We start from the raw sequence: 24,925 nt of genomic DNA, 5'->3' as shown, positions 1-24,925 counted from the left end.
GAGATTAGTCTCTCAAAGCATATCTTGGAGAGAAGTACTTTGGCTCACTTCAGGAGGAAGTCCTCAGTTTTCCCTTGGGTAGCTTGCCTACATATTTTCGAAGATAGTTTGTAATCCAACCCTTACAAAATGCTTCAAGACCTGATGAATGGGCAAAGTGCTTTCAGGTTTCTTCTCCTCTTGGAAGGAAGGTGAAAACTTTACATGTTTCCGGTTCACATTTACATCAATAAGTGCCTGACAATTCTCCAATATAAGATCATCTCCAAGGGAGGGGAGATGCAGGAGCAAGATGATGAGTTAAGTTGCAGCCAAATATAATTCCCTTTAAAAAGCCATCCTGACAAGCTGTCAGTCTGGATGGATCTGGTCTTCACTGAAAAGGCTAGATTAAGCAGAACATCCAAGTATACCAATATAGTATGGTGTACGGGGCAATACAATGGAGTAGCTTTCATGATAGTTATAGGAGGCCTTCAATATTCTGTTCTAAGCCGAGCAATATCCACAAACTACATGCCAAAATGCCCAATGCAGAGTGTGCACGTGTGTTTTCAGCATAAAAAATGAGATGGCACAAGGGAGCACAGCACCGTGGGAACCTCGGGCTCTTATTCTGGATCTTCTTCCTGTTACGAGTGTGAAGTTATTGAAAGATAACTGACTGTTCCTACACAGGCTACTGGAACTAGGAGAGTCATTCCAGCTGCTCTGAATACGAATGTAAACAGACATTTTCATGGAATACTGAAGTTTCCATATTGAGTGAAACACTTCCCTTCTGTAAGCTACACTGCTATTTAAAAAAGCCCTACAGACTGCAGAAGTGAGTGGAGAGTTGCACATTTTAATGAAAGGCTCTGACGCAAAGGATTACTGAATTTTGATAAAGGATTACTGTGATGGCAACACAGAGTACTGAGTACGACAAAGTTAGTTATAAAGTTATTTGCTTCTGAGGCTTTACAAGCTGGGAAGCAAAACAAGTTTTCACTTCAGTTAAAGGGTGGTAAACAAAGTACACAGTTACAGAGACCAAGGAGAGATTACTCACATTGTGCGGTAACTACAGTTCTTCAAGATATTTCCCCCCCACCACCACTCTTATGGATGCTCAACTTCAGATGCCTCCCAGGAGGTGTTTGTATCAGAGAGTTTCAGCAGCAGTGCCCATTTGTCTCACACAAGCACTCCTGATGGCCTCATGCCCTGTACTGAGATATAGAGCTGCATGGGCAAACTACCCCCAGTTCCTTTTCCACTGTGATTTCTGCGAGACAAAACTTTGAACCAGAGGGAAAGGAGGGTGGGTAGTGGGGCACCCATAGAGAGACATCTTGAAGAAGTGCAGTTACTGCACAAGGTGAGTAACCTCTCCTTCTTCGAGTAATGTCCCTATAGGTGCTCCATTTCAGGTGACTCCCGAGCAGTATCCCTGGAAGCAGGAGGGAGCTTTGGATTTGAGTCCAACACTGAAGTTATAACTGCAATGTTAAATACAGCATCTGATCTGGCAGCATGAATCAAAGCTTAGTGTTTGGAGACCAGGTTGCCACTGTTCAGATATCAGCCACTGGAATATCCTTCAGCAGTGCTATAGAAGCATGCTGAGATCATGTAGAATGGGCTAGGCACTTCAGAAGGAGGCTGAACCTTGAGAGTTTTGAGTGGAGATTGTGGATCCTCTGGATCTGTCTATAAACAAACTGTCTGGGAGACTTTCAAAATGGTTTGGTTCTGTCCAGATAGAAGGCTAATGCTCTTCTGACATCCAAAGTGAGGAGGGAAAAATCTTCAGTGGTCTGGTGTGGTTTTGGGAAGAAGACTGGAAGATGAATATCCAGGAATATTAATGGTTAATACAGAATTTAAAATATACCTTTGGTAGAAGGCTATGATGTGGTCATAATGAAACTTTCTCCCTGAAGAATACTGTAAAGGGAGGGTCTGGGATTATAGCCCCCTTTCCCCAACTGTTTTGGCAGAAGTGACAGCCACCAAGACAACAGTTTTCATGGCCAGGTGAAGATGGGAACAGGCAGCCACTGGCTCAAAGGGGACAATTAAGGACCAAGTTAAGTTTAGGGGTGAGCTCTATTCAGTGGAAAGGTTCAACCTCTTAATGAACTTGGCTGTCCTGGAGTGAGCAAGCACTGAGAATCCCTCAACACAGCAATGAAAGGTCATTATGGCTGCCATATGAGCTTTACTGAACTCATGGAGAGTCCTGACTTTTTCAATTCCAACAGGTAGTCAAGGACAGCGAAGAGGGAAGAATGAACACGTGAAAACTGCTGCCCAGTACAACAGTGGTGAAATCTCTTACATTTCTGAAGGCAAATGTTTCACAAGATATCTTTCTGCTGTTTAACATCACTGTTATACCTCTGCAGAATAGGAAGATGCTATCCCCAAGCACCATCAAGGAACCAAGCTCTGAGATGAAGAATTCCCAGGTTGGGATGAAGAGTCCAACGGGAATCCTGAGACAGCAAGTGGGGAGATGCCAGACAACAAAGACGAATCAGCTAAGGGTACCACGCTTGACTTGGTCACTATGGGATAACTAAAATGGCCCTGGGTTTTTCTTGTCTGATCTTGTTCAACACTCTCAAGATCAAAGCTGTGGGAGGATATGCATGGAGAAGGGGCCTTTTTTCCAAGGAATGAGGAAAGGAGTCCACCCTCCTCTTGAGCAGAATTTCTTGTACTTCCTGTTGGTGGTGGCAGTAAACAAGTCCACCTCTGGAAACTCTAGAAGAGACACTTGGGCAGACAATTTGCCCTGAATGGTGAGCGTCCCCAAGTGTGCCCCTGCACCCCACCATGGCTGCATCTAATGTTACGGTGATATGAGGCTGGATGAAAGGAACACCTGCACAAACATTGGATGGGTCCTTCCACCAACTGAGTAAGTCCAGTACTCAGTGAAGGAAAGACACTAGATTGTGCTTCTTCAGGCTATAAATTATCCTGAGCCATCCCTGGACAGAGCAAAGATGTAACCTGGCATGTTATGTTACAAAGGTACAAGGTGCATGCGTTCTGTCAGTTGGAAGCAACAGTCTTCCCAGTGGTCACCATGAGAAAGGCATGAGGCTCTTGAAAACCGTTAATTGGTGGCCCAAAGATTCTAATATAGCCACTGAGGAAAGCCATTAAGCACAGAAGATGGCATCCAATGCTGCTCAGACCAATGAGAAGGGACATAGATTTGTCTTGCCTCTAGATCCTCTCTTTCCATAAAGGTGTTAGGGAAGATGTCCCTATGCCGACAGGTCCTTGCACAAAGATTTGGGAATCTGAAGAGAGGTCCTCATTATTGTCTACAGGATGAGCTCTGCCTAGCTCAGAAAGTACTGGAGAAGCAGGTGGCACCAGGGAAAGATCTAATCCTGGTGACCCGGTTGATATCAGTATCAACAGGTACTCCCCATTGAGAGGGGAGACTTCGGCTCTTCTGAGACAAACAAGTCTCTTGAATACCTAAATTCTTGTGGTATCAGGTGGATTTGTGCTGAGAATGAGGAATGTTCCACAATCTGTACCAGGTTGAGACCTGCTTTGATGGGTCCTGTCTAGCAGAAGTCATTGGTACCAAAGATGACGACTCCTTTGGACGCACCAAGGGACCCTGGATCACTTGTCTAGAAACCAAAGGCAGCACAGGATGGCCTGTCGGTACAGCACTTCTGGAAGCAGAGAATGTATTGTCTCTCCTAATGCGTTCATGCTTAGGTGGTACTGAGTATAGCTTTGATACCAATGTATGGTTGTTACTGTGGCTCTTTGAAGGGCTCTGAGTCTTAGAAGACTTCCCAGTATTACCAGAGCCTGGAGCCTCAGCAGTATTCAGTCCAGGACCTGAGGTCTCTGACAGTCAATTTCTGAAGACACTGGGGCTTTTTTGAAATAGGCTCTTCATGAGGAGAACTAGAACTCCTCTTTTGAAGTGCCTATTTGGTACCCTCCAACATCTTTCCCTGAAAAGGTGGGGGGAAATCTGGTGCAGAAGCTGATGAGGCACTACGCTCAAAGGCTGATGTACAGGGGAGTATCGTGGCCTGGATTCGAAGATGGGAGTGCTCCATCGTAGAGGAGCTTGAATTTAATCTCCTGTTTTTTTCTAGCTTTGATCTTAAAGTTAAATAGGTATTGTGCTTTTGAGAGATATGACTGTACCCTAAACAGTAATTGTACTGGCAATGTCCAGCACTCAGTGGGACAGATTCCTGAGACATGAGACTGTACTTGAATCCCAGAGATCCTGGCATACACTGGCGACAAGGCAAAAAAACCCATAGGGAACCCCTCAGGCGGGGAGAAGGAGAAGCACTGAAAAAAGCTCGCCTCAAATGAAGCAAAGAAATTATAAAATACAACTTGTAGAAGTGAATAATTACACGAAATTAAAAATTAGATGATCCTAAAGCAAGCTTAGGGCAACGCTAGAAGCAGGCATGCTAGACACTCTCTCAGGCTGAGGGAGGTTTGCCACACAGCTCTACTCATAGTTGGGACAGGGAACGAGGATGTCTGGAGTTCATGCATGGGCTTAACAGGCACTGCTACTGAAAACCTCCAATCAAAGATGCAAGGGATGCATGCACACCTGAAGTGGAGTGCCTATAGGGACACTACTCGAAGAAGAAAAAAAAAGTTACCAGTTCAGTCTGTTCAAGCTGGTATAGCAACTACAGTTCATGCTAACACTGCAATGTGGAAGATTTGTTTTTGAAAATTTAGTGTACCATTCTGGTATATTTCTGTACTTCAATTTATTTTACTTTTAAGTTTAGGGTATAGGTTATGATAAAGTTTCAGGTACGAGTTCAAAACAGAAAAGCACTCTAACAAAGCAGTTTCTTTACCTGCAGTTTCCGTGCCATAGCTACCACCTCATGATCAGCAGGGTTGTATTTGTAACAATTGGAAAACATCAATCGGACATCTGCTGCAAATTCCTGAGCATCTCTGTATTCCCGGTTCTCCAGTTTAGACTAGAAGGGAAAACAAAACTCCACTATCAACAGAGCAAGCAAAACAAGTTACTGAATGGACAAGAAATATCTTGGATCTATGGCAGCCATAGAGTTCTGGGCTTCCACCTAATCTCCATCTATATCTAACCTTTGCCAAATGGAGCATTGCTTTGGAAACTTGCCAGAAACCTGAGATCTGCATTGGATTTACATAAAATGGAGCACATTACAGCCATCCTGAACTATAACATGGAGGTGCATCCAAAAGACGACTACAGAAATAGCATACAATGCAGCTAAACTGCTGAGACCAAAATGGAACATTGTATGCTGGAGCTGGTATTCCTTCATAGAACATCCATCCATAATAACGGGCAGCTGCAAGCTACATGGGAGAACGCGACTGCCCACATGTGGCAGACACTTTCACTGACTACCAATTCAAAGGACAGTATGAAGGAACTAATCCACTAGATTACTGGTCCCCATGCCCATGAACATCATTACCAATCACACTGCAGGGTTTTGTTTGAACAACAATGCGCTAAAACTTCACACACACACCTGAAATTATTTTTTAAACAAACAAGTTTTTAATCTTTATATCACTTTCTTATAAGAGAAATCCCAAACTGTCAGTAGCAGTTAAAGACATCCCGCAAGTCGGGTCAGTCCAGGATAGCAGTGACAGTTTGAGGAATTAGAAATTGGGACCACAGGATAATCCCTCCTTCAGGTCAGCAGGAACTTGGAAGCATTCAAGAAGGCAACATGCTTGGCATTTTTCTGTCAGACACAGGGAACCACATCCAACTGGCTGTGGCAATGTAGGATTTTTGAGAGTAGTGTGGGAACAAATCCCCCAAGAATCTAAGGATGAATCTTATCCCCGCCCCCGGGGAAGAGATAGAGCTTGATTAAAGAAACAAAGCAGTTGAACTGTGCAGGCTTAGTCAGTCCAGAGTGAGACTGTCGGGCATTACGAAAACACAAGCCTTAAAATAAACTCCCTGCACAGCAACCTCATTTTATTATGAAGTGAATGTAGTGGTGTGAAGCCCTGATGTGTGCAGATCTCAATTTATCGACAGTTGTCCACACCATCTCATTATATACCTCAATTTTTGTCTGAAGGAGCCAGAGTTGAGGATAGTTCTGTCTCCATGGCTCATTCAATCCTTTGCCTCTCTGCTGTGCCTGCCAACAACAAGGCCAAAAGTGATGGTGTTTTTTTGAGAGGTGGACACCTGACCATCAGCAACTGGAACAAGACCCACCAATGCATTTCATATAAACATAAAACAGTTGTCATGGGCAATGATTTTTGCTCACAACCAACTTGAACTAAATTTCAACCAGTGACCTGGAATAAAGAACTTTGTTATCCCATTACCAATGCTTCAGCCATCCAGATCCTCTCTGTACTTGTGGTTTTTCAGAATTTCCTAGCTGTTTTTTGTTGGTTTTTTTGGTTAGATTTGGAGAATACTACAGAATGTGCAAAGTTATTATGCATATTCAGAAAAAGGGGCGATGGTACCAGCTCAATCTTCAGCACAGTTTTTAATTATTCAATTGAAGAAAAAAACTATACTCCTTCATTCACTTCATTCTGGCAAAGTTCCTAGAGTAATCTCAATATGGGGTGGGGGAGAGAGAAATTTGTCTCTTTCTTCTGCTTAAAGTATTTTAAAAAAGAAACCTGGGTTGTGTGAATATTAGGGCTCAGAGTTAAATTGATACAACCAAAGAATTCTGCAGTTTAAAGCTATGTCCATGATGAGGTTATAAAATGACAGTGCTCCAAACAATGAATTGACATTTTCAGCAGAGATATGGACTGCTTTGCAATTACTTCTCTTGGATAAGTAACTCCCAAATACTCTATGAGAGGGAGCTAGCTGTGTCCTCACAGCAGAAGGCTTCGATTTAGATGCTCTGGAAACATAGTGCTTTATATTAAGCAGAACATTTCCTTTAAAGGTGAATAGCCAATGTGGTGGTGGTTTTTCTTTTTTTTTGTTTTTTAAAGAAAATTCCCCTACTACAGCAATCTGTACTGATTGATTGAGCCCATTATCTTGGCTAAGGGTATTCAGTGTAGGCTGGCCATAGTAGAGGACATTTACTTTTAAAAAATGCACAGGCAATTTTTTTTTTTTTTTAAGACCCATTCTGGAAAGGACTGTCTTCTTTTCAGGACCTGTCACTTAAAGAGTAGCACACTATGGACAGATGAGAGACTCCACCTACCAGAATTCTCAGGCTACACAGAATGAATGGTTAATTGATTTCAGACAGAGTCCCAGAGAAGAATCCTTTCTTTTGCAACACACACATTTTTGGTGGATATCTACAACACACCATGTTAAGCATGCAGCTGCACACGTACGCCCATATACAGGAGTTGGCATGTCAAACAGACTGCATTTCCCCAGGGAAGTTATTCCTCCTGCACAGTCAATTTTTTTTAATTTTTGGCTATGTGAAACTGAGCTTACTTTGATTGTGCTCAGAACCATGGGATGTTTAATGATATCACAATAATCATGCAGTCCCAGTGCTTCCACGTCCACAGGTTTGTAGAAGGGCCATGCGTAGGCAGCATGCTTCTTGGCAAACATCTCTTTGATGATGCCACTGCAATACTTTAACTGCTCAGACACTTTGTTACTGTTACTCTTTTCTACCACATGCTGCTGAGAGTCCGGAACATCCTTCTTTGGAGGTTTCACTGGCCGGCTGCTTTCCCTTCGGGGGCCCATCTTGGCAGACTTGGGTTCAGTGGGCAGCGAGGAGGATTCGTGGATTGCATCTATTGTTGTTGGCGTTGTGGTGTCTGCTTTCCTCTTCACTCCTTTTTTTGTCTGTAAAACAACAAATACAACAGCATTATAATATTTTATTTAGTCTTGTGCTCTTTTGTTACTATTGTATTCACAGGATCCACCTCTGGTTGTATATTAAAGTCTAACCACTAAGTACTCAGGTGAGATAGGACTAAAAAGTTAAAAAGCTTTCTATAAATATGCATGCTGGAAGCAGTTTGTACTGAGCCCTCTAGAAAATGTGTAACTACAAATTATCTTTATTATATTAGCAAAGGTCAAGAGGATGGTTAAATGAGTACACCTCTACCCCGAAATAACGCTGTCCTCGGGAGCCAAAAAAAATCTTACTGCGTTATAGGTGAAACCGCGTTATATCGAACTTGCTTTGATCCGCCGGAGCACGCAGCCCCGCCCCCCAGTAGCGCTGCTTTACCGCGTTATATCCAAATTCGTGTTATATCGGGGTAGAGGTGTATTCAAAATCTTTTACTTAAGAACCATGTTAGGGTCAAGTAAACCTCTTAGGATTCATTTCTACAGCTTGTGCGGTGTTTACAGAAGCCCAGATCTTGGATTATTTTGGCTGAGTTGCTTGATGGGATTTTCAGAAGTACCTAAGGCAATCAGGTGACCAACTCCCACTGAAGGGTCATATAACTTGGGTACCTAACTCTGTCAAGAACTTCTGTGGCTGTCAGGTGCCATGTCTCAGGAGAAAGGAAGTGGCAATCTTACTGATGCAATGATATAAAAGGCATTGCTCAAAATAAGAAATATTAGTTAGCAGGATCTGATCTGCTGAAGATGTATGCCAAAATTTTCAAAAGCAACTAGTGATTCAGGTACTCAACTTGAGACATAATAAAGGAGCCCAATTTTATTGGGTGGGAACTCAGCTCTTTTTGAATAGTAAATTTAAAGAATGTTATGTTGCACATCCAAAAATTGAGGCACCCAAAATTACTAGTCACTTTTGGATAGCTTAGCCACAGTGACACAGCTTTTCAAGCCAGATGGCTTTCTTTTCCTTGAAAAGCCTCAAAAAAAAAAAACACTATTAACCCCAGTACACAAGGCTGCTGGCTAAATGTTTAGTGGAAATTGTGATGGGCAAATACTGTTCTACTCAATGACTTTGCTACAGTCAACAATCTATGGAAAACAGATTCTACTTTTAATGGATAAGGACAAGTGAGGCAGGGTCTTAGTGGTTAGAGAAGAGGACTGAGAATCAGAACTCCTGGACCCTAATCATCAATCTATGGTTCTGCCCTTGACCTGCTGTATGACCTTGGACAAGTAACTCAGGTGGGATTTTCGAAGACAAATGAGGAGTTAGGAGCCTAACTCTCCTAAGTGCTCTTGAAAATCCCACCCTTCACTTCTGTGTGTCTCAGTCCCATCCCTCCAATCAGTAAAAATCTGTAAAGCAATTTTAAACCCTAAGATGAAAGGGACTTCACAGTGAATGTTTTAAAATAGTCATCCAATAAAAATCTTCTCTCTTCTAGAGAGAAAATTGAACACAAAGAATCCTGACTCACTAACTCCACAGAGTCCCTGTTTACTCACCTTCACAGGCTATGCAGCTGTTGGGATAACAGGTGGGTGTGCCTGAATGGGCTGGGGAGCGGGGGTTGGGGGAACAGAAGGTGGGGGAGGAGGTGCAGGTGGTTGAGGAGGCACCACTGTCATTACTGGAGGCTGGACAATAAGGTCAGGGGTCACAGAAGGAAAGGAATGAGTTGTTTGCACAGACTGAAGATTCTGTTGTGGGGCCTGCGTCTGAGCTGGGGATGATGCTTGAGTTACGTTTTGTACCGTAGATGCTCCTGGCTTGGGTGTAACTGTCAAAAAATGAAGGAATAAAGAAGGGCCACACTTAATGCTTCAAACGTACTCATTTTGATCAGGCAACAAATGCACATTTCATAATGGTCATTATTATTTTTTAAATAGTGGTGCTTGGGTAACAATACTTTAGCGCATCCTTCCCCGAGTAATCAAATTCAGGACAGATACTAATCAAATTTTCCATGGTCCATTTTAAGTAGAATCAGGTCCAAAGACACACTGCCCTCAGAGGGGTCCCTATCAGAGCCAGGTGAGAGTCTATTCTCCTTCCCCTGCCTGCTTATCTTTTTCTGGCCATTCACCTGGCTACAGTTCCCAGTTACCAGGCTTGTGGTACCGCACTGGGCAGAACTTCCTTCAGAAGCAGTCAATACCCATCAATGAACAACAGCCGTTGCTATTCAGTGGCAATAAGCAGCCACGTCAACACATCTGCAACAGTCTCAGAGAAAGATCATCCATCTGCCGGCTAGCAGGAACTCCCAGGAGGCAACTTTTAACGTGAAATGCAACAAGAACCTCAGATACCTGTGCAAAAGCCAGATACCTGTGAACACAGGGTTTCCACATTAAAGGATGGGAAAGGCATTTTGAAAGTCATGCCCCTAAGTAATTGAGGAATTCCACCATACTTGGTGGCACCTTAAAGACTAACAGATTTATCTGGGCATAAGATTTCGTGGGTAAAAAACCCACTTCTTTTTGCACTTCTTCTGGGTTTCTTACCCACGAAAGCTTATGCCCAAATAAATCTGTTAGTCTTTAAGGTGTCACTGGACTCCTTGTTGTTTTTGTGGATACAGACTAACACAGTTACCCCTCTGATACTTGGTACCATACCTGGTGTTAACCAGAAGCACTGCCTCCTTTTGATAGTGTTTGCAGGGTGACGTTTGCCAGCACAGTCGTCTCATGCTAGGAGGCAGTACTTCTGAGAAAGACACCCACCCATTGCAAGCCAGCAGGCATTACAAGAGTACCCTCCTAGCAGACATCAGATATATTTCACTGTGTCTGTTTAGCAACAGTTCTATTTTTATATATGCAAATTGCAGGAAAAGGAGCACCTATCATTCTAGACAGGGACTTCCTGACATTTTAACTTACATACTATTTGGAACATCCATTCGCCCAATCACTAACAAAACCTAATCATGAGCAAAAAATGACTGATTTTTAGCTTGCAGAAGTTCTAACTAGGATAGCAACCTGAAATTAAGAGATCACAGTGTTGCCAGCACAGGGTGCCCGAGGCAAAGCAACAGCGAAGGTTCGTGGCCCGGTGTGCTTCGCGCCAATAAACACACCAGGTGGAGAAGCAAACAAAGTTTATTTGAGATCTCAAAGCGGTGCAAGGAGACTGGCACGTCTCAAATCAAGCACAGTAACAGAAACAATTTTTTTTCCTTTATACCTTTTGCAGTCAAGCCTCACCCCCCCTTCCCCCGCTACCCCTCCCTTCCTCCCCCTTTACCCCTCCCTTCCCTGGTAACAGTTACTAAGCAAATATCAAGTACATTTAAGCAGTTAAGTCATTCTTGGCAGCTATAAGCCTAGTTTGTTAGTAACTTCTTTAAACCGTTATCTTGTCCTTTTTCCCTTCAGCCAGAAACATGCAGGCCTCATTATTACCGCTTGCTACCGGTAAGGGGGGTTACCACTGATAGCAGGTTGCTTATACATTCCACTTGCACCTGGCTTTTGAGGTCGATTAGAGTTTAAACATGGAAGGAGTTTGGTTCAGGCCTAGTGCAGGAAGGCTTCATTGACACTTGTGATTTTCCACCCTCCCAAGTTACCTAGGGTGATGGTGATGCCTGGTGACGTCAACAACTCCCTCCTTTGAGAATACTCAACAAGCTTTTGGCTGAGTTTTCTCATATTCTGTGGACAAGATATGATTTGAGTGCTATGAAGCTGGGGTTCTCAATGAGAGGGTATGCCGGGACTTCTGGGGAACGGGGGGCACAAAGCTTACGGAGGAGCATCTTAAAACAGGCAATCAGGAGGAGGGTGACCAAGCACAGTACCACACCCGTGAGGAGGAGACGCACAAGGCTATTTCCCAGTCCTCCTAGGTTGGGCAGCCAACTCCAAAGGGAATCGAAACCTGTGGGTTCCCTTTCCTGGGCCTTCCACTGCTCTGTTTGGCTGATAGGATGTGCTTGTTAATGTCCTGTGAGTTTTCTGGGACATAAGTACAACATTCACTTCCAATAAGGGCACACACCCCGCCCTGGGAGGCTAAAACATAATCTAAGGCCTGTCTGTTTTGCAGGGACAGCAACCGGAGCTGGTAAAGCTCTGAGTTAAGGCTTTTCTTTATGGCTAAGGTCTTATTGGCATACTTGGTGAGAAACACAGAGAGCCTACGATAAAATTGGGTTAGCCGTCCCACCCCATAGGATGGGAGGAGGATTATACCCAACCTGTCTTCTTTCTTAATGGGCTTTGAGGTGGCATACAAAGATTTACGCTGCCTGGGGCGGCCAGGGGTTGTCCCTTAATGCATACTGGGATTCAATGGTACAGTTTTGCGACAAGGAGGTACCCGAGGTATTTCTTCCCCTACTGAACCATCCCCAGCAGATATTTGACCAATTTTGGGGAACTACCCTCCAGGGTAACCCTACTGCGTGGTGCGGGATTTGGGAGCATACTTAGCAGTTAGAGAGGTTAAACTTTTGGGCAAAGCAAATCTTCAGGGACTCATAGGTGTTTGTTTCCAAGTTAGTAGGGATTCCTTTCCATCCCACATGTGCCTGGGGGAAACGGGAGGTAACGAAAGGAGTGTCCCTATGGCAAAGAGTACCACTGTGGCAGACCCTGGACCTGAACTCATGCTGGGCAGGTGACCCTAAGGCCTAACAATTACAATTCCCCAAATACCCACAAAATAACAATTACCAATAGTAGGCAGATTAAAAACAAAAGGGACCAGGCCACCAGGTTAGGCCGGTCCTGTGAGAGTAAACACAACCAACGCTTAGAGTTTTCGCAGGGAGTGCGCTGCGACTGTTCAAAGAGACCACAGGGCATTTCCAGCAGATCTTATTGTTTTTTTGAAAACTGTTAAAGTCCCAGGTCGTCGCTGGTAGTCCTTTTCCGTAGGCTGGACGGTCCACCGTTCAGGAGCGGGCACTGCCTTCAGACGAGAGTGATGAATCCAGTTCTTGTGTCCCTCGACCTTTGCTGCTGTGTGGGAGACCAGCAGGACGGTGTGGGGTCCCTTTCACTTCTCTTGGAGAGGCTCGTCCTTCCAGGTCCGAACGAGTACGGATTCACCTGGCTGCAAGGAGTGGATCAGGGCATCCAGCGGGAGAGGCTGCAAATCTCTGGTATACCTGTGGAGAGAACAGAGAACAGCAGACAGAGAGCACATATACTGAGATGAAAAAGCCACATCCCATTTCCCACTCCACTGCCAGAACCGGTGTACCGTTCATAGGCCATGCCCTTCCAAACATAATCTCGAAGGGACTGAGCCCTAACCTGCCCTTTGGGAGAGCGCGAATGCGGAGCAAAACAAGGGGTAAGGCATCAGGCCACTTAAGGGAAGCCTCTTGGCAGACCTTTGAGAGGTGCCACTTAAGTGTCTGATTTGTGCGTTCCACTACTCCACTGGCCTGTGGTCGCCATGGAGTGTGGAGCTTCCAGGGGATTTGCAGGGCATCCGATATCTTTTGAACGACTTGGGATGTGAAGTGTGTTCCGTTGTCAGATTCCATCCACTGGGGGAGTCCGAAGCGGGGAATGATCTCCTTGACAAATTTCAGAGCCACCGTTTTGGCAGTGTTGTTACGACATGGGAAGGCTTCAGGCCATCCGCTGAATCGATCCACCAAGACGAGAAGGTATCTGAATCCTTGGGTCCGGGGGAACTCAGTAAAGTCTATTTGCCAAACCAGCCCCGGGCCTGGGGTAGGTTCCAGAGTGGCTGGTGGCACTGACACTCCTGGTCGAGGGTTGTTCTTTTGGCAGACTAGACATTCAGCCTGTACCTGGAAGGCCAGGGGTCTAAGTCCAGAGGTTAGAAAATATGTATTCATAAGCTGGGTAAGACCCTCCCTGACAGCATATAATTATTTGTCTCTTCACCAGGGTCAGTTCTTAATGTCTTTTGTAGTCAGGAATTCCTGGACTTTGTGGTTTCAATGAAGCAAATGCTTCTTCTTCTCTTTTCCTGAAACAGTGTGGTTTAGCATCATACAGGGGAGAGGTTACTAGCACATCACCCTGTAATAGTTTTGCTTCTTTTTAGAAAAATCCAAAGGCACAGTAGGTCTGTCAGTGGACAAGGGAGAGGTTACTAGCACTTCACCTTGTCTTTTTACAGTGAGAAGCATGGGTCCAGGTAGGCAGTCCTTGGCACTTCACAGCGGTGTTAGTGGTTAACAGGACTTGGAAAGGGCCTTTCCAGTGTGGAGTCAAAGCAGTTTTTCGTTGATGGACTTTACGTAGACTCAGTCTCCTTATTTCAATGAATGGCAGGGCTGCTAGGGTCTTTGGTTAGCACTTCTTTTATCTGTGAGAAAAGAAACCTTACACATTTCATTAATGCCTGGCAGTGTTTTGCAGCTGTGGACAATGTCCTTGGATGGTGCCAGCACCTTATCTTTGGACTGAGCTTGCTAGCTATATTTTTTTCCTCAGTTAACTCGTTCTGTTCTTTTTCCTTCTCTCCTTCTTGGCTTCTTTTAACTTACAAAGGAAACTTCCACTCTTCACTTATACACCTTTTCCCAACAATGAACACATACACATTGCCATTATACACCCTTCCAGTAAAATAACTTCTATACAGAGCTTTGGAGCAACAAACCAGGACGAGCACACCCACTTTTGAAGAGTCCAACAAAGTTCAGGAGGCTCACAGTGGCTTTAAGGCAAGAGGTGAGACCCACAGCGGCAATTAACAAGTCATCCACATATTGCAGGAGGAGGACCCTGTCCTCATTGTCCCACTCCTCCAAGTCTCTGGCCAGGGCCTGGCCGAAAAGGGTGGGGGAATTTTTAAATCCCTGGGCCAACACTGTCCAACAAAGCTGCTTTTTAACCCTCCTTTTGTCCTCCCACTGACTCCACTCTGGGGCTTGCAAGGCTGAGGGCTCAATTGCAAGGGTCATTATCCAGGCATTCTCTGGGGGTAAGGTGAGGGTTATTTCATCTTGGGTGAAATGCAGGGTGGCTCCTAAGCGACATAGCAGGTCCCGTCCCAGTAGAAGTGTTGGACAATCGGGGAGGTAAACCAGTTTGTGAAATAGAGTTCTGTTCCCCAAAGCACATTCCGCTGGGGCATATACTGGGCACTTGGTTCCTTTCCCTGTGGCACCCACCACAGTGAGGGACTCTGACACAGGCAGCTGCAGGGGTTGGTTTACGGCAGTTTGTGCAGCTCCAGAGTCTATTAAAAAGTCTATGTCCGAATCTTCCACCCGCATTTTTACTCAGGGTTCCAGGGGCAGGATAGTCAGTCTTCCCTGACACCCCTATTCTTGATCCTCCGCTGCCATCATAGGGGTACCTTTCCTTTCGGGGCACTCATTTTTCCAGTGTCCCTCCTTTCGGCATCTGGCACACTGGTTGCGACCCAGACGCCTTTCCTGTAAGCCAGGGCACCCACGCCCACGGCCTTTCATTCCCAGGCCCCTTCCCTTTCCTGGAATTTTCCCCTGCCTGTACTGCTGCAACCATCATTTTCGCTTGCCTCTTTTCCTTTTCTTTAGACACAACCTGATTACGCTCCACCTCAGACAGCAGGGTCCGCATAAGGACATTACAATCATCACAGTCAGGCTTACAGCTAGCCAGGCACCCTTCAAAGACCGAGATAAACTTGCTTGGGTTTGTAGAGAATTCCCCTGCCTGTGCCTTAAAGGCTGCTAGGTCCACCGGGTTAAAAGGCACATGGGTGTAAACCTGCATAGTAGTGTCCTGATTCCTATCTGAGCCATGTCTGGACACCATGGTCTCAGTGATCAACGGATAAAATTCCACCGAGGGGGCAATCTCTGGAACCTGAGACACCTTGTCTTTATATGGTGGGGGTGTGATAGCCGAAGGGGACACCGGACCTGCCATTACAGCTGTGTGTGTGGGGGGGGGGGTTCTGGAGACTAACAGTAGCTACTACCGAACCTGTCGGAGTCAAATTACACTTTTGCAAAATATCTAACCTATCTCTTAGCAACATAAACCACTGTACATACATATGTTCATTCCATTTACCCGTTTGCTGACAAAACAGAAGTAACTGAAGGATCGTGTTATAATTAAGTGATCCCTCCGGTGGCCACCTTTCCTGGTCCTCTAGCTGATATTGAGGCCAGTCTACTGTACAGAATCTTTTTAGTTTACTTTTAATCAATGGATCCGATCCAAACACTTTCCAGTTCACCAGAATGCATTCCAAGGGTGTACACCTTGCCCTGCCTGCTGTACTCTGTCCCTGCCCCGTAGGGAGACACTGGGCGTCCCCAGGTCAAAACAGGTAGACACTGGGCGTCCCCAGGTCAAGACAGATAAAGTCCCCACTGGACTGTTCCTACCTTATCCAAGGGTCCGGTTCTGCACCGTCGCCCTATCCACGGGACCGGTTCCCCACCGTCGCCCGCAGCTGCTTCTCCACTACTCGAGCGCGTTGCACCGTTGTGCCCTCTGGGGTCGACCAAACCACGTCTCCGCCGAGGCCCCCGGTAAAGTTACCAGTGCGCGCTGGGCATCGGTCGTCGCCGCAATCTGCCAACCTCCGAGAGGGGTCCGGGCAAGGCTAAATTTCAGCCTCGAGCCCACCCAGGGACGCCAAGACTGTTGCCAGCACAGGGTGCCCGAGGCAAAGCAACAGCGAAGGTTCGTGGCCCGGTGTGCTTCGCGCCAATAAACACACCAGGTGGAGAAGCAAACAAAGTTTATTTGAGATCTCAAAGCGGTGCAAGGAGACTGGCACGTCTCAAATCAAGCACAGTAACAGAAAAAATTTTTTTTCCTTTATACCTTTTGCAGTCAAGCCTCACCCCCCCTTCCCCCGCTACCCCTCCCTTCCTCCCCCTTTACCCCTCCCTTCCCTGGTAACAGTTACTAAGCAAATATCAAGTACATTTAAGCAGTTAAGTCATTCTTGGCAGCTATAAGCCTAGTTTGTTAGTAACTTCTTTAAACCGTTATCTTGTCCTTTTTCCCTTCAGCCAGAAACATGCAGGCCTCATTATTACCGCTTGCTACCGGTAAGGGGGGTTACCACTGATAGCAGGTTGCTTATACATTCCACTTGCACCTGGCTTTTGAGGTCGATTAGAGTTTAAACATGGAAGGAGTTTGGTTCAGGCCTAGTGCAGGAAGGCTTCATTGACACTTGTGATTTTCCACCCTCCCAAGTTACCTAGGGTGATGGTGATGCCTGGTGACGTCAACAACAGTGTAGGCCAGCAAATACAGTAGAACCTCAGAGTTATGAACACACCAGTCACCCACACATCCCATTTGGAACTGGAAGCACGCAATCAGGCAGTAGCAGAGACCAAAAAAAGAAAGGCAAATACAGTGAAGCACTGTGTTAAACGTAAACTACCAAAAAAGGGAAAGTTTAAAAAAAGATTTGACAAAGGTAAGGAAACTGTTTCTCTGTTTCTTTCATTTAAATTAAGATGGTTAAAAACAGCATTTTTCTTCTGCATAATAAAGTTTCAAAACTGTATTAACTCAATGCTCAGTTGTAAACTTTTGAAAGAACCACCATAATGCTTTGTTCAGAGTTCCGAACCACCTCCATTCCCGAGGTGTTCATAACTCTGACGTTCTACTGTATCTATATTTTGGCTGCCATTTCCCAGTATTGCTCTTTCAGCAAAGCACTGGAAACTCTTTAGCAGGACATGCAGCAGCATGTGCATGACTTCAGTAAGCAGGGATGTGTCCACAGATTCAATTTATTGAGGAAAAAAGCTGTGGCCAAATTTAGTCACTTATAAATTATAGCTACAATTTCAACACAAAACCGTGGCATTGTGTAACAGTTAAGATGTCTCAAGTACAACCACCACTAACCCAACCATTCTTCTTATTGGATGCGGAGCTTGGCAAACCAATTTACAGCAGCCTCATCACTGAAACGCAAAGCCCTCAGACTAAAAAGCTAGGAAAAGCAGTGGAAAGGCCGAAGGGTAGTACTCTGTATTGAAAATGCTGTTTCCCTAGGCTGAATCTCAGGAATCTTCTGAGTGGCGGGTGAATGGTAAGATGAAAATAAGCATTCTGGAGGTCGGGGGCCAAAAGCCAGTGTCCTTTCTCTAACCACAATAATTCTGACATTAGAGTCACCACTTTGAAATGTTGTGTTCTCATAAATTTGTTGAGTTTTTGTAAATCCAGGATGGGTTTCCACCTGCCAGTCTTTTTCTGAGTTAGAACGTAATGGGAATAAAAACCTCTCCCCGTGTTCTGATGGTACAGGTTCTATGGCACCTAATTGTATGAAGTGGTTTATTTCCTGTTACAACAGGTGCTCGTGAGAGGGGTCCCTGAAGAGGGACGGGGAAGAGGGGTGGGATAGAAATAAAAAGAGGATGGAGTAGCACTTCTGGATAATCTCTACAACTCATTTGTCTGTCATGATGGTGTTCCAGACTGGGTAGCATGGTGACAGATGGTCTCCAAATGGGTGGGGCACCATATCTGGTTTCGGAATCAGAGTGTGGTGGTCTCGTGCCCTCGATCACACCTTCAAAATGATTGTCTGGTGGTGGATGGTTGAGACGTCAAAGGTTGATCTTGGTTCTGCCGACGTCTGTTCCATTTTTGTTTATGCCATTGATTGTACTGTCTTTGTGGTCGGAAGTATGGCAGAGACCGGAATCTCTGGTTGTAAAACCTACTGTTTCTTATTTGCAGATATAAAGATATCCAGGGCTTTTAAGGTCACCCTCGGGTGCGTAGAGAGACACCGGTTTTGTCTGTGAATAATTTTTGATCTTCAAAGGGCAAGTCCTCAACAGTTGCTTGGACCTCCCTTGGGAACCCAGAAAGATGGAGCCAGGATGCATGGTGCATGACCATAGATGTAGCAATGGACCATGCTGCTGTGTCTGCAGAGTCAAGAGAGGCCTGTAGAGCCATCCTGGCGATGAGATGTTTGCCTTATATTGCTCTTTTTTGTCATCAGGCAAACTTTCAATAAATTCTGACATTTTAGCAAACAGACTGTGTGTGTATTTTGCCAGTAGGGCCGCAAAATCAGCTATGTGGAACTGGAGTGTGGCGGAGGAGTAGGCTTTCCATTCGAAGAGATCTAGCCTTTTCTAATCCTTATTATATGGGGTCGTTCTGGACTGGTGTTGTTTTCCCCTTTGGTTGACCGTACCCACCACCAGAGAGTTTGGTGCGGGGTGAGTGAATAAAAACTCAGCGCCTTTTGCTGTCATGTAATACTGTTTATCAGACCGCTTACACGAGGGAGGGGCTGTAGAAGGTGTCTGCCAGGTTATTTTTACAGGCTCCCTGATAGCATCATGAATTGGCAGGGCTATCTTTGCTGCTGGGGATGCCTGGAGTATGTCCGTGAGCTTGTGTTAAGTCTCTGGTAGTTGTGCTTTTGAAGAGGTCTTGAAAAGATATAAAATCATCCCCTGTAGTTTGGGGGAAGGGGGGAGGAGGAGAGAAGAATGAGATGTGAGTGGGCAGCAAAGTGTCACCTTCAGTTGTGTCCTCAGGCTCCTGGGTCTCTTCCTCTTGTGTCTCTGAGAGTGCTGGGACAGTTGGCAAAGAGGACCATGCTACTATGGACCTAGACGGGATAGGGGGCCTGAGGTTTTGGGCCCTATACATTACCCGTGGATCCCAGTATGGCCAGTTTGGTGGGAATGGTATAGAGGCAGTGCCCATGGTTGACCATACCAGCCCTGCATGTCTGTAGATGTTTAGTGATGAAGTGTATATTACTGCCTCATCCTCTTCTTCCTCATCATTGGAGATAGGAGGGGCTGATCCACAGGGAGTGGTTAACAGGCTTGGTCCTGGTCTAGATGGGGTAATGTCCATACCAAGTAGAGGAGATTCAAGTGTTGAGGTCACTTTCAGGTCCACACGCCCAATTGCTGCGGAACTGTGACACTCGGTGCCAGGGACGTGCACTGACCAGGAATAAGAGTTGAAGCTGTCGGTGCAGATGACAGAGCTGTGCTTCATAGGTACAGCAGATGGCGCCATTGTACTGCTTTCAGAGTAGCAGCCGTGTTAGTCTGTATCCTCAAAAATAACAGGAGTACTTGTGGCACCTTAGAGACTAACAAATTTATTAGAGCATAAGCTTTTGTGGGCTACAACCCACTTCTTCGGATGCATATAGAGTGAAACATATATTGAGGAGATATATATACACACATACAGAGAGCATGAACAGGTGGGAGTTGTCTTACCAAGTCTGAGAGGCCAATTAAGTAAGAGAGGAGAAAAAAAAAAAAAAAAAAACTTTTGAAGTGATAATCAAGATAGCCCAGTACAGACAGTTTGATAAGAAGCAAGTGTGAGAATACTTACAAGGGGAGATAGAGTCAATGTTTGTAATGGCTCAGCGATTCCCAATCCCTATTTAGCCCTGAGTTGATTGTGTCTAGTTTGCATATCAATTCCAGCTCAGCAGTCTCTCCGTGGAGTCTGTTTTTGAAGTTTTTCTGTTTTAAGATAGCCACCCGCAGATCTGTCAAAGAATGGCCAGACAGGTTAAAGTGTTCTCCCACTGGTTTTTGAGTATTATGGTTCCTGATGTCAGATTTGTGTCCATTAATTCTTTTGCGTAGAGACTGTCCGGTTTGGCCAATGTACATGGCAGAGGGGCATTGCTGGCACATGATGGCATATATCACATTGGTAGATGTGCAGGTGAACGAGCCCCTGATGGTATAGCTGATGTGATTAGTGTGCTTGGTGCAGAGGTTTTCTTCTGCTGCGTAGGTGCCAAGCTGGGAGGCTTGACTTTACTGTGTGAACCTCTATTAGAAAGCTTGCCCACATAGGGTCTTTAGCTCCTCGGAAAGTCTCAGCACCGGACGTTCCCGGTGCGCTCTTGGTGCCATCAATACCGGGGCAGATTTTTCATTTGGAGATCACTTTCTTTTAGGCAATTCTCGGTGTGGGGATGAGTGTGGCTTTTTGGTATCCTTTCTAGAAGCAGGCTCCTTAGCAGCCGCTGTTGAAGCAGACCCCGTCAGATGCTGCCGCCCGTTGGCCAGGAAGCGTCCTGGACTCGGGCTTGGAGGCCAGTCTGAGGGATTTCTTCATCATAAGGAGCTTCAATTGGAGATCCCTGGCCTTCCTTGTCCAGGCTGTCAGTTTTCTGCAGTGCAGACACTTTTGGGTAATGTGTGTCTTGCCAAGGCAGGGGGGACACTGTGCATAGCCGTTAGAGACCAGTATGGAAAGTCTGCAAATCAGGCAGTGTTTAAAGCCAGGTGCGCTGGGCAGGCTTGAGAGAACAAGTCCTTGGAAAGAAAAACAGGGTTTATCCCTGTTTCTCCATTCCCCTCCCGCCCTTTTTCTTTTAAGGCAATAGCTGAGTACCTGACAAGGGAGGCAGGGGTAAAAGAGGAAAGGTGAAAAATATAATTTTTTTAAAATGAAAAAGTAAAATATTAAATATGAAGGGCAAGGGGATGGGGCAGCTAACTACAACTAAGCTAACACTATCAGGAACAACTATGAACTATTAAGCTTATTTGAGGTAAGAGAGGGTGCTGCTGGTCACTCCGACTCAAGCCAAAAGTGGTAGAGAAGGAACTGGGGGGTTGGCTGCACACCACTAATGTAACCGCTTGGCAGGGCGCGAGATGGCTACACCGTGTGCATGGCCCAACCAGGCACTGCTACCACAAATCTCTGATTAAAAGCACATGGCATCAAGACACCTAAAGCGGAACACCCACAGGGACACTTCTAGAAGAAGAATATATGCTTTCAAAACTTCTGCTGGCTACATTTGGGATTCTGGTAATATAAGACTCAATCTACACACTGGAGAACTTCATGCTGTGGAACACACACACACACACACACTCTCTCTCTCCCTCCCCCTCCTCCTCTCTCTCCCCCTCTTTTACAGTCTGCCTCTCTCCCTACCTGAATTCTACAGGTTGGTCTCTAAAGTGTCCTGTTACAGCTTTATTTTTTTAATCTCAACCAAAAACATTAATTTATAAAACAAAGTCCATTATTCATAATCACAAACTTAGAACAGTGAGAATTGTGCTGTGGCTTATCCCAGACACCAGCAGCTAACTGAACATATCCAGATTGCAGGAAGGATTCGTATACTACAAGATGCAGGTCAAAGAGATGCTCAGTTCTTGAGGCTTCTGGCAGATTCCACTCCTCGTGGCTATTCCTGACACACCCACTAGTAGTTGGCACAGTTTACTAGGCTAATGAGAGGCTTATTTGAAGGTACATTTCCCCAGAGGGCACACCCACTGTAATACTGAATTGATATCAGGGAACCCTGAAGTGATGCCAACACACTAATGTCACAAATATGACATTATAACTTCACTGCAAGATCAAGCAGAGGGTGAGCTAGTGAACATTATCCTATTGGAATACAGAAGACAGCTGTCCAAGTACACTCTGTTTGCAGAAAGGTTCTTCCTCAACACCTGCAGTAAGCTTCCCATCCTCCACAGCTTATCACATGAACTATCTTATTTATCAGTTAAACCAAAGACTAGTGACTATACAGTGAAGTCATTGTTAAATCTGCTTATAAAGATGATAGAAACCAGTAAGCCATTTTCTCCACTAGGATCCTATACTACTGGTGTTAGAAGAGTAACCTTTCAGCAAGGTGGTGGTCAAACCCACAAAGATGCTAATTAAAACCTATTTTCAAATACAACATACAAGAGATGTAAAAAAACATTTGTTGAGCAAGAGCTTTGGGCCTGAACTAAACCAGTGCAGAGCAATGTTTTATGGAACACTAGTCTACTTTCTATGGAGAGAGGGGGCTGTATAGCTTGGATGGCCTTCATCCCAGGAGAACGGGAACCAATCTTCTAGGGGACAGACTGCCTAGACTAGACAGGTGGGCATTAAACTAACAAAAGGGGAGGATGAAAACAGGGAACAAATGATGTTGAAAACAAAAGGAATCAAGGAACAAAGGGATGTGAAGAGAAGAAATGCTATAATTGCCTATACATCAATGCCAGGAGGCTGGGTAATAAAAAAGTAGAAATGGAATTGCTCATTTACAAGTGTATCATCTCACTTGTTCATATCACTAAAACCCAGTGGGAAAATTAGCATGATTGGAATGTTAAAACTAATGGTTATAAGTAGCTATTTAGGAAAGACTAAGCCCAGGTCTACACTAGTGGGGGGGTCGACCTAAGATACGCAACTTCAGCTACGCGAATAGCGTAGCTGAAGTCGGTGTATCTTAGGTTGACTTACCTGGCTGTGTGGACGGCGGTGAGTCGACCGCTCCCGCTCCCCCGTCAACTCCGCTTCCATCTCTCGCGAGCTGGAGTTCCGGAGTCGATGGGGAGTGTGATCGGGGATTGATTTTATCACGTCTTCACTACCCGATCCGGCGGGTAGTGAAGACCTGCCCTAAGTGGACAAAAGGGGGTGGAGATTGGCATTCTGTCAAAACCAGCACTGCCTGCTTCCGAGTTACTGAGAAGTCAAAAGCAAGTGATCTTGAAAGCTTATGGATCAATGTTCTCTAACAGATTAAGGCACAAGATGGGGTATTAGCTGGTGGCTGTTACAGACCACCAAATCACAATGGAGAACAGGATGGCTGTATCCTTAAAAGACCTACCTATAACTTGGGGAGGACTTCAATTTGAATGACACATGCTCGAGGGTCTCATGCTGCCAGTATTAAAACATACTCAGAATTTTTAAAACTATAAATGACAATTTCCTAACTCAAAAAATGATGCATCCAATATGGGGAAAAATCTAGAGTAGACCTCCCCTTGACAAATGAAGAATTAGTCACAGAACTAAAACATTCAGAGATGCAAGTGATTATGATTTGATCGCATTTGTTAATAATGTCCAAGCCAGTAATATGGATAAGTAATGTTTTAAAAGGCTAATTTCACAAAGATGAAGATAACTCAGTCAAATCAGCTGGAAGAAAGAATTTACACACAAAAATGTGAATGATAATTGGGAACTGTGTAAGAACTTTTAACTAAATGCTCAAAAAGTCACAACTGAGAAAGATGGTTAACAATGGAGAACACTGAATAAAAGACCAGCCAAGCCAAGGGGAAGTGAAAGCAACTATAAAATAATTCACACACACACATATATATATAGATAGATAGATCGATCGATCTATCTATATATCTATATCTATCGATCGATCTCTCCATGAAAACAAATGAAAAGAGGGGAAGTTGATTGCAATATATATAAATTAGAAGGTAGAAAATATAGAAAATTGATAAGGGAAGCAAAAGTATACAGAGAAATCTATGGTCAGCAGAGTTAAGAATAAAAAGTTTTTACATTATATTAAGAACAAAAGGAATCATAACAATGCTATTAGTCCATTACTTAATGGAAATGATAGAGTTGTCAATAATAATATGGCAGAATCATAGATCCATAGAATAGCAGGGTTGGAAGGGACCTCAGGAGGTTATGTAGTCCAACCCCCTCCTGCTCAAAGCAGGACCAAACCACAACTAAATCATCCCAGCCAGGGCTTTGTCAAGCCTGACCTTAAAAACCTCTAAGGAAGGAGATTCCACCACCTCCCTAGGTAACCCATTCCCAGTGCTTCACCACCCTACTAGTGAAAAAGTTTTTCCTAAGATCCAACCTAAACCTTCCCCACTGTAATTTGAGACCATTACTCCTTGTTCTGTCATCCGGTACCACTGAGAACAGTCTAGATCCATCCTCTTTGGAACCCCCTTTCAGGTAGTTGAAAGCAGCTATCAAATCCCCCCTCATTCTTCTCTTCTGCAGACTAAACAATCCCAGTTCCCTCAGCCACTTCTCATAAGTCATGTGCTCCAGCCTCCTAATCATTTTTGTTGCCCTCCGCTGGACTCTTTCCAATTTTTCCCACAGCCTTCTTGTACTGTGGGGCCCAAAATTGGACACAGTACTCCAGATGAGGCCTCACCAGTGTCGAATAGAGGGGAGTGATCACGTCCCTCGATCTGCTGGCAATGCCCCTACTTACACAGCCCAAAATGCCGTTAGCCTTCTTGGCAATAAAGGCACACTGTTGACTCATATCCAGCT

At 44.9% G+C, this 24,925-nt stretch overlaps 1 pseudogene; it reads right to left on the bottom strand.

Annotated features, from left to right (window-relative positions):
* LOC135892055 (bromodomain-containing protein 4-like) overlaps window positions 1-24,925 on the bottom strand; it is a 145,716-nt pseudogene that overhangs the window by 69,540 nt on the left and 51,251 nt on the right.

This window comes from Emys orbicularis, chromosome 19, assembly GCF_028017835.1.
Source record: "Emys orbicularis isolate rEmyOrb1 chromosome 19, rEmyOrb1.hap1, whole genome shotgun sequence".
NCBI lineage: Eukaryota > Metazoa > Chordata > Testudines > Emydidae > Emys > Emys orbicularis.
The sequence above is the reverse complement of the archived record's forward strand: the minus strand, read 5'-3'. Positions and strand labels throughout refer to the sequence as shown.